Genomic DNA, 6,738 nt, shown 5'->3' with positions numbered 1-6,738 from the left:
ATCTAAGCTCAATAAAACTGAGACATGCATAGCTAGTCTTTCCACGGCCAATAGCAGCTTTACACAAAAATAGCTCATCATGAACCGGCAAAAGCATCAGCTACGCGATGCATGTGAAATCACATCCCAAGTCCTAAAGGTATATGGCTATTGAATATCAAGAAACAAGCTAGAAAGCAGTAGGCAATGAAAATGGATGGATTCCATGGCAGCATGATCTCTGTGCCCTTCTATCATTGTGAATCTTGATTAGGGCAGGGAGAAACTGCCGAGTTGCCTTCTTTGGTTCCCGTGTATAGACACCTGCAGCACACAACTATTTGTAGCAAAATGTAAAATATTAACACTGTTCCAAATGGATTTGCATAGGCCCTACGGAAAAAAAGTATAGTCGTGAACCATGGTGCATATATATAACAATGTCTGAATTAAGATGATGAGCATTACAACAGGGGGAGGTAATTGACCTTAAATCACTTACATATGAATATGTATACTCTAAATGTAGGCCTTGGCTGAGAAGCAAGACAGATCTGGACATTCAGTAAGTAAAGCCACAAACTTATCCACCTCTTCATCCCTGAACAACATATTTCTATAAGATAGTATATCTGTATATGCACTGAACAAAGCCCGTATGTTGGAATAGAATAATACTCATGAATGTAATCAAATGAACTAAGAATTTGCTAATATGTCTAGCATGACACATCTCTCATCCTCGTTCCTCCTCGGCACAATTGCATTCCATAGTATGGTTATACATATCCTCAAACATGTAGGAACTAATATTTGTCTTTCTCACATGCATGAAGAAATAGTTACATTTACGTGCTAGAAAACTAATTGGATGAGAAGTACATATGTCGCTCATTGTTGTTCTTGTATAAAAACAGTACGAAAGTGGGATCATAAACTCACCAATCCTTGTTGTCTCTCTTTATTTACAGAGCATTTAACCTCTGCCTCACACAACATATATATGTCTCAGCATTCGGCATGTACCTTTTGTCAATGTCAACATACTCAAATACGACATCTTCACCAAGTTCCAATGTAACAGGCTGTCAAGAAAAAAGATGCAATACCAAAGGTGAGAATGGCAGTCTATTGGCCAATATATTCTATTGTAATAATTAGTCTAAAGGAGAAAAGATGCATGATATGTGATAAATTAGTACAAATATAAATAAAATTATAGAAATGTGGAACAAACCTTGACCCTAGGAGTTACAGCAACTATAATCCTTTTACCAGTTTCATAGCTCCAAATTAATGCAACCTAATAGTTTATCCATCCCTTCACCTGGTGACCTCTTGGACTTAAGTAGAGATGATTTCTGAAACAAAATGTGAGATGTTTAATCTGGGCCTCACCCAAACACACTTATGTACTTTGTTTTGGAAAATATGTATTCAAATAGCTTGCATAGAAAATGGTGTCAAGAAAGAGCCAACTTAATCAAATGGCCTTGCTACATATAATCGATAACCTTCAAGCTATTTCGAAGTCCATATTTCTTTTATCAAAAACCATAATAAAGTTCTTGTGTCATAACAAATAACCTGCTTGGTAGGATGCAGAACCTGAATGCTTTTTCCATCTGCATAACACACTGCAGTTTATGAGAAACCGCAAAAAAATCATATCACCCAAGAGAGGCAACCTACAAACACACATCAATTACATTATCCGAAATAAATATTTCTAGCATCAATTGAAACCATGTTTGAACTATAAATGAGTAATGTATGTAGTTAGTGACATACAACGATCCAACCACTGAAGTTTGTGCTCTTGAGCACCTGCACAGGCACGAAATAAGTAATCATAGGAGAGGGAAATCACTAATGAACATTGCAAGTTTGCAACTAATTTGTAGAGTGTGGTTAATCACAGTCGACCGAGCAGAGAAGAAAGCACTCATGATCCTACGTACTGCTGAACACCCTCCCGATTATGCACTCCAATGGACTATTGTTCGCGTCATCAATCTGCACAAATTTGCAAGATGAACTTGGATAATGCATTTCAAGTATGAACTGCTAGCTAGGAGAAAACTAAATGTGGAGCACCTGACGAGGGTGACGATGTGCTTAGAGGCGGGAGCGATGCACTGGCCATGGTCGTCAAGGACGAAGCCAGCGGGTGGCTTGGGCATGGCGTCGCCCGACCATGTCCCCCCAGCGAACCTCCACCTCCCCCTCAGCCTCCTCGTTGTCATAGTCCCTATACCCTGCCTCATCGTCGAAATTCTCATCCAGCCGCAGAGCGTCGGGCGAGCGGGCCATGCCTGCCGGCGGCGCGCGTCTGGATTGCTCCTTGGACGGCAGCCGCTCGGCTAAGCCTCTTGGCGTCCCGCGCCCCTGGTGGTGGCGACTGGGTGCGCCAGCAGGGCCTCGCCTCCCTGGCGTACCTTGTTCTTCGCCATTGTCGTCGTGGAGCCTGGGCGGCAGCCCATGCTGGCGGGTCTGCGGAGGAGGGCCGCGGTTCCTGGGTGGCGGCCTGGACGACCGCTGCTGCCTCGGCGGTGCAGTCACTCGGACGGAGACACACCTCCCGTAACCCACTCTTAAGCAGATTAAGCCTTGGTCCAACGGAGAATCGGCTGGCGGCGAGACCGCGACCCACGCTTAAGCAGATGCGAGCGCTCATAGGGGTGTGGCGACGGCATGGGGCGGTGGCGGGGCGGCGGAGTGGAGGAGCGGTGATCGGTTACCCTCCAAGCGGTTGGCGGCAGCAATAGGGGAGGGATGGCATGTGGATCGTGGCATCGTGCTCATGTATTCTAGGACGACGAAGGGGTACGGATGGATTAGCATGGGATCGGTGGGTTAGTGGAAACGTGAAGTGGCATTGGTGGGTAATTAAAGTGTAAAACACGTTTGATAAATTGGAGCCATTTGGACCATCAAATTACAAGTTTCAACGGATAGAATGATTTGGTTCTCCGCTCTCTCATGCTTTTATAAAGGTAGTAGATAGTAGATAGATAACACCGGAGTAGGGCGTTTTGGTGACCGAGCTCCATGGAGCCCTTTATTTTTAAAAAATTCAAAATTCAGACTTTTTGACTTCAAAAAATTCTGAAAATAAATGTGCAACTATACACGAATGAAATGTATGTGTGTGTAAAAATTCAAGATGAAATACTTCGAAATGCGACCTATAGAAAAAAGACAAATTTCTGAACTTTGAGGATGAATAGTAACATGTGTTAAAAAGCCTCAGATTTGTCTTTTTTGCACAGCCTTCATTTCAACGTATTTCGTCCTAAAAATTTACACACATGTGTGTTATGCCTCCATGTATGTCTGTAATTTTTTTCAGATTTTTTTGAATGGTAGAAATATGAATTTTCATGAATTTTGTGTTTTTCAAAAACCGGCCTCCATGGAAGCCGAGCTCCAAAAGGCATTTTCGGATAACACCGAAGGCTTATTCTCCTAACACCCTATACACCCGCAGCCACCCGACCCCAACAGCACAAAAAGAAAAAGAAAAAAGCCAGGTCAACCCCAGCCCGAAACCCACCCCCGCTCCCCCACTCGTGCCCACCACCCGCACTTCCTCCCACTTTCGTCTTCCCATCTCCTTCCTCTCCGAACCACCTCCCACCCCAACGCCTCCACCGCACAACCTCCCTCCCCGCGCCGCCCCTTCACGCCTCGCACCAGACCAACCCCAATCCTCATCACCTTCTACCGCCATCGCCGGCAGCCACCAGCGCCGCGCCGCGCCGGCCGGGCACCCTCCACCGACCGGCCTTCCACCCACACCTACCCCCACCGACGGGACTCATCCTTCTCCTCCGCAGAGCCCCACCTCCTTCCCACCGCGCCGCCCCTCTCTGGCTACCAACCTGCTGCCCCGCGCCAGATCGAGGAGGCGCCGCTCAGCAACGGTGCTGGAAGCTACGCGCCCGAGATCTGGAACGCGCCCGGTCCTCCCCGTTGGCATCTTCCTCCGGCGCCCCCTTCCCTCCTGACCGGCACCGCCCTACCTCTGGTCGCACCAGCGCCGCTGTGCTGGATGGCCGGCGGCTCACCTACCACCGCTTGGAGATCTGATCCCGGGCTGGGAGTGGGCGGCGGTCCCGCGTGTTCCCAAGGAGGCTGGATCCCCACGCGTCTTCCTGTCCCTGTGTGGGTGCGGGCGGCCATCACCTCCCCTTCCGTGAGCACCATGGCGACCACGCGCGTCGACCACCTGGACTGCATCCTACGACCGCAGCGTCCTTCCTCCCTCCAACAGCGGCGGCGAGGTGCACATGGGGGTGCAGTTCTGCCCACAGCAGCGTGCAGCTCGACCAAACAGGCGTTTGTAGTTCGGTCCACCCCTTCGAACGCTGATGGGGGGCCACGGGATCCACCCCCAACGCCGGCGGCCACCCGTTTTGCCCCTGCAAACCACCACATCCTCCTGACCCCCCTGTTTTTAGCACTTCAGTTCCAGCGCCACATCCTCCTAACCCCGTCTCCTTTTCTCTGTGCAGCACGGTGGCGCGTCAGGTGCAGCACGGTGGCGCGTCAGGTGCAGTGCGGTGGCGCCGGTTGGCAAAACGACGATGGTTTGTGCCTTGTGGTTCGGCGGTTGACGAAAAAGACAAAGAAAAGTCATACACACTTCATCATGGAGTTCAGTATGCAGTTTTGTGTGAGATTGCGAAGCGGCTCAGTATAAAAATACTAAGCGGTTAGTAGCCAAGAGGTTCACTTCTCAAAACATGTAGCTCCTCTAGTGTGCACTTGGGGTTCGCCAGCTAATCATGCATGTCGTGCGTTTTGCCGGTGACCATACTGCAGTCCCTCGTCGCTGAGTGAGTTGTTTTGCAGCTCACTCTTTTTTTCTTCTAGAAATCATTTGCAGTGCACTCAGTAAGAAAAAGAGAAGAGAACATTAATGTTCATTTGAAGTCCATTTTGTTGTTTATGAGGAACGCAAAAGAGAAAGACTAGTAAGAATGGATGGTCATTTTGTATAGTCTTTGCCCTAGTGTAGTTCGGTTGGGTACTTGTGTCGTTGATTCTGCTGTGTACCGGATGGTTGCGTGGCTATGTGAAAATAATGAGTGGATATGTATGTTTTGAAGCTCACTTTATTCTATCACGCAGTTCGCTATAAAACTCCTTTGAGGTTCACTTGGTACTCCGAAACAAAAACACCTTCAGAAGGAGCTCGCTACTCATTACATGCAGTGTGTTTGGTCCTCAGATGTGGTTCATTTTTGAGAGTGATGTTGTTCACTTGCACAAAGCGTGGAAGTGTGAAAAAATTATCGAAACAAAAAATAGTAATGTGGTTCACTTCCATGTATGTTGAGGTTCATTTGCACTCGTCTCTGCTGTCCACTCTGATTCATAAAAAAATGTTTTAAAAAAGAAAAAAATACTCATTCGAGAAAAATTACGTCCAACAAAAAAAAATTCATGTAGTTCGCTTGACTGTCTGATGCAGTGCGATTTTCCGTCCGAAGCAGTGCGTTCTTCTGTCGTTCACAAAAACTTATCTGAGAAAATTTATGTCCGACAAGTAAATCATGAAGTTCACTTGACTCTTTGATGCAGTGCGGCTTTCTGTCCGAAGCAGTGTGTTCTTTTGTCGTTCATAAAATAATGTCAACAAAAACTCACAAAAAACTCATCTGAGAAAATTTACGCCCGACAAGACAAATCATGAAGTTCGCTCGACTGTCTGATGTAGTGCGGCTTTCCGTCCGAAACAGTGTGATCTTTTGTCGTTCATAAAATAATGTCAACAAAAACTCACAAAAAAGCTCATCTAAGAAAATTTACGTCTGATAAGACAAATCATGAAGTTCGCTTGACTGTCTGATGCAGTGCGGTTTCTGTCCAAAGCAGTGCGTTTCTCTGTCTGATGCAATACACACGTCGGTTTTGGTGTCGCGAAAAACAGATTATCCGCATTTTAGTAATTTTAAAACTGCTTTTAAACTGTAAGGAATTAGAGAGCGTGTTCTACATGAAAAAGTTGCATCTCGTCAATATCTTTCCAATGGCATATCATTTGAATCATTTCGACAACCGGTTTGTAAAAATTTCGCGAAAAACGGCCGCTGCCACTCGCCGTCCGCCGCATGATTTTCAAAATTAACTTAAAACTGTAAGGAATCTCAAAACCATTTCTACATATGAAAGTTGCGCCTTGTCCATAGCTTTCCAACGATGTATTACACGCCTCGTTTCGATAAACGGTTCAAAAACTAGAGCAAAAGCAGTAGTGAAAATTGCAAATATTTCAAAAAACAGAATTCCGTGATTTAGTAAATTCGAAACTGCTCTTAAACCGTAACGAATTAGAGAAAATAATATATATAGAAAAGATGCGCCTCAATGATATCTTTCCAACGGCGTATCATTTGCCTTATTCCGATTAGCGGTTTAGAAAAAAATCACAAAAATACGCTCGCTGCCACTCGTCACCCCCTGCACCATTTTTGAAACTGCTCTTAAACCGATAGGAATCTCGGAAAGTGTTCAACATGACGAAGTTGCGCATATTCAATAGCTTTTCAACAGTATATTATATGCCTCGTTCCGATAAACGATTAAAAATTAGAGCGAAAACAGTACCGGAAAAACACTGCGTGCAGTTTTTTTTGACACGAAGTTCACTCGTGTGAGTACTGCAGCACACTTGGTTCGAACAATGACGTGCACTTGCATTGAGCGTGCTGTGCGGAAGTGTTATCAGAATAACTATTCTGATAATATTAT

At 45.8% G+C, this 6,738-nt stretch overlaps 1 pseudogene; it reads right to left on the bottom strand.

The window, feature by feature from the left end:
* Nucleotides 1-498: 498 nt before the first annotated feature.
* The window catches only part of LOC123129566 (uncharacterized), a 112,367-nt pseudogene continuing 106,127 nt past the window's right edge, over nt 499-6,738 (bottom strand).

Source organism: Triticum aestivum, chromosome 6A (assembly GCF_018294505.1).
Source record: "Triticum aestivum cultivar Chinese Spring chromosome 6A, IWGSC CS RefSeq v2.1, whole genome shotgun sequence".
In the NCBI taxonomy this organism is placed as follows: Eukaryota; Viridiplantae; Streptophyta; class Magnoliopsida; order Poales; family Poaceae; genus Triticum; species Triticum aestivum.
This window is presented reverse-complemented; position numbering and strand designations above follow the sequence as displayed.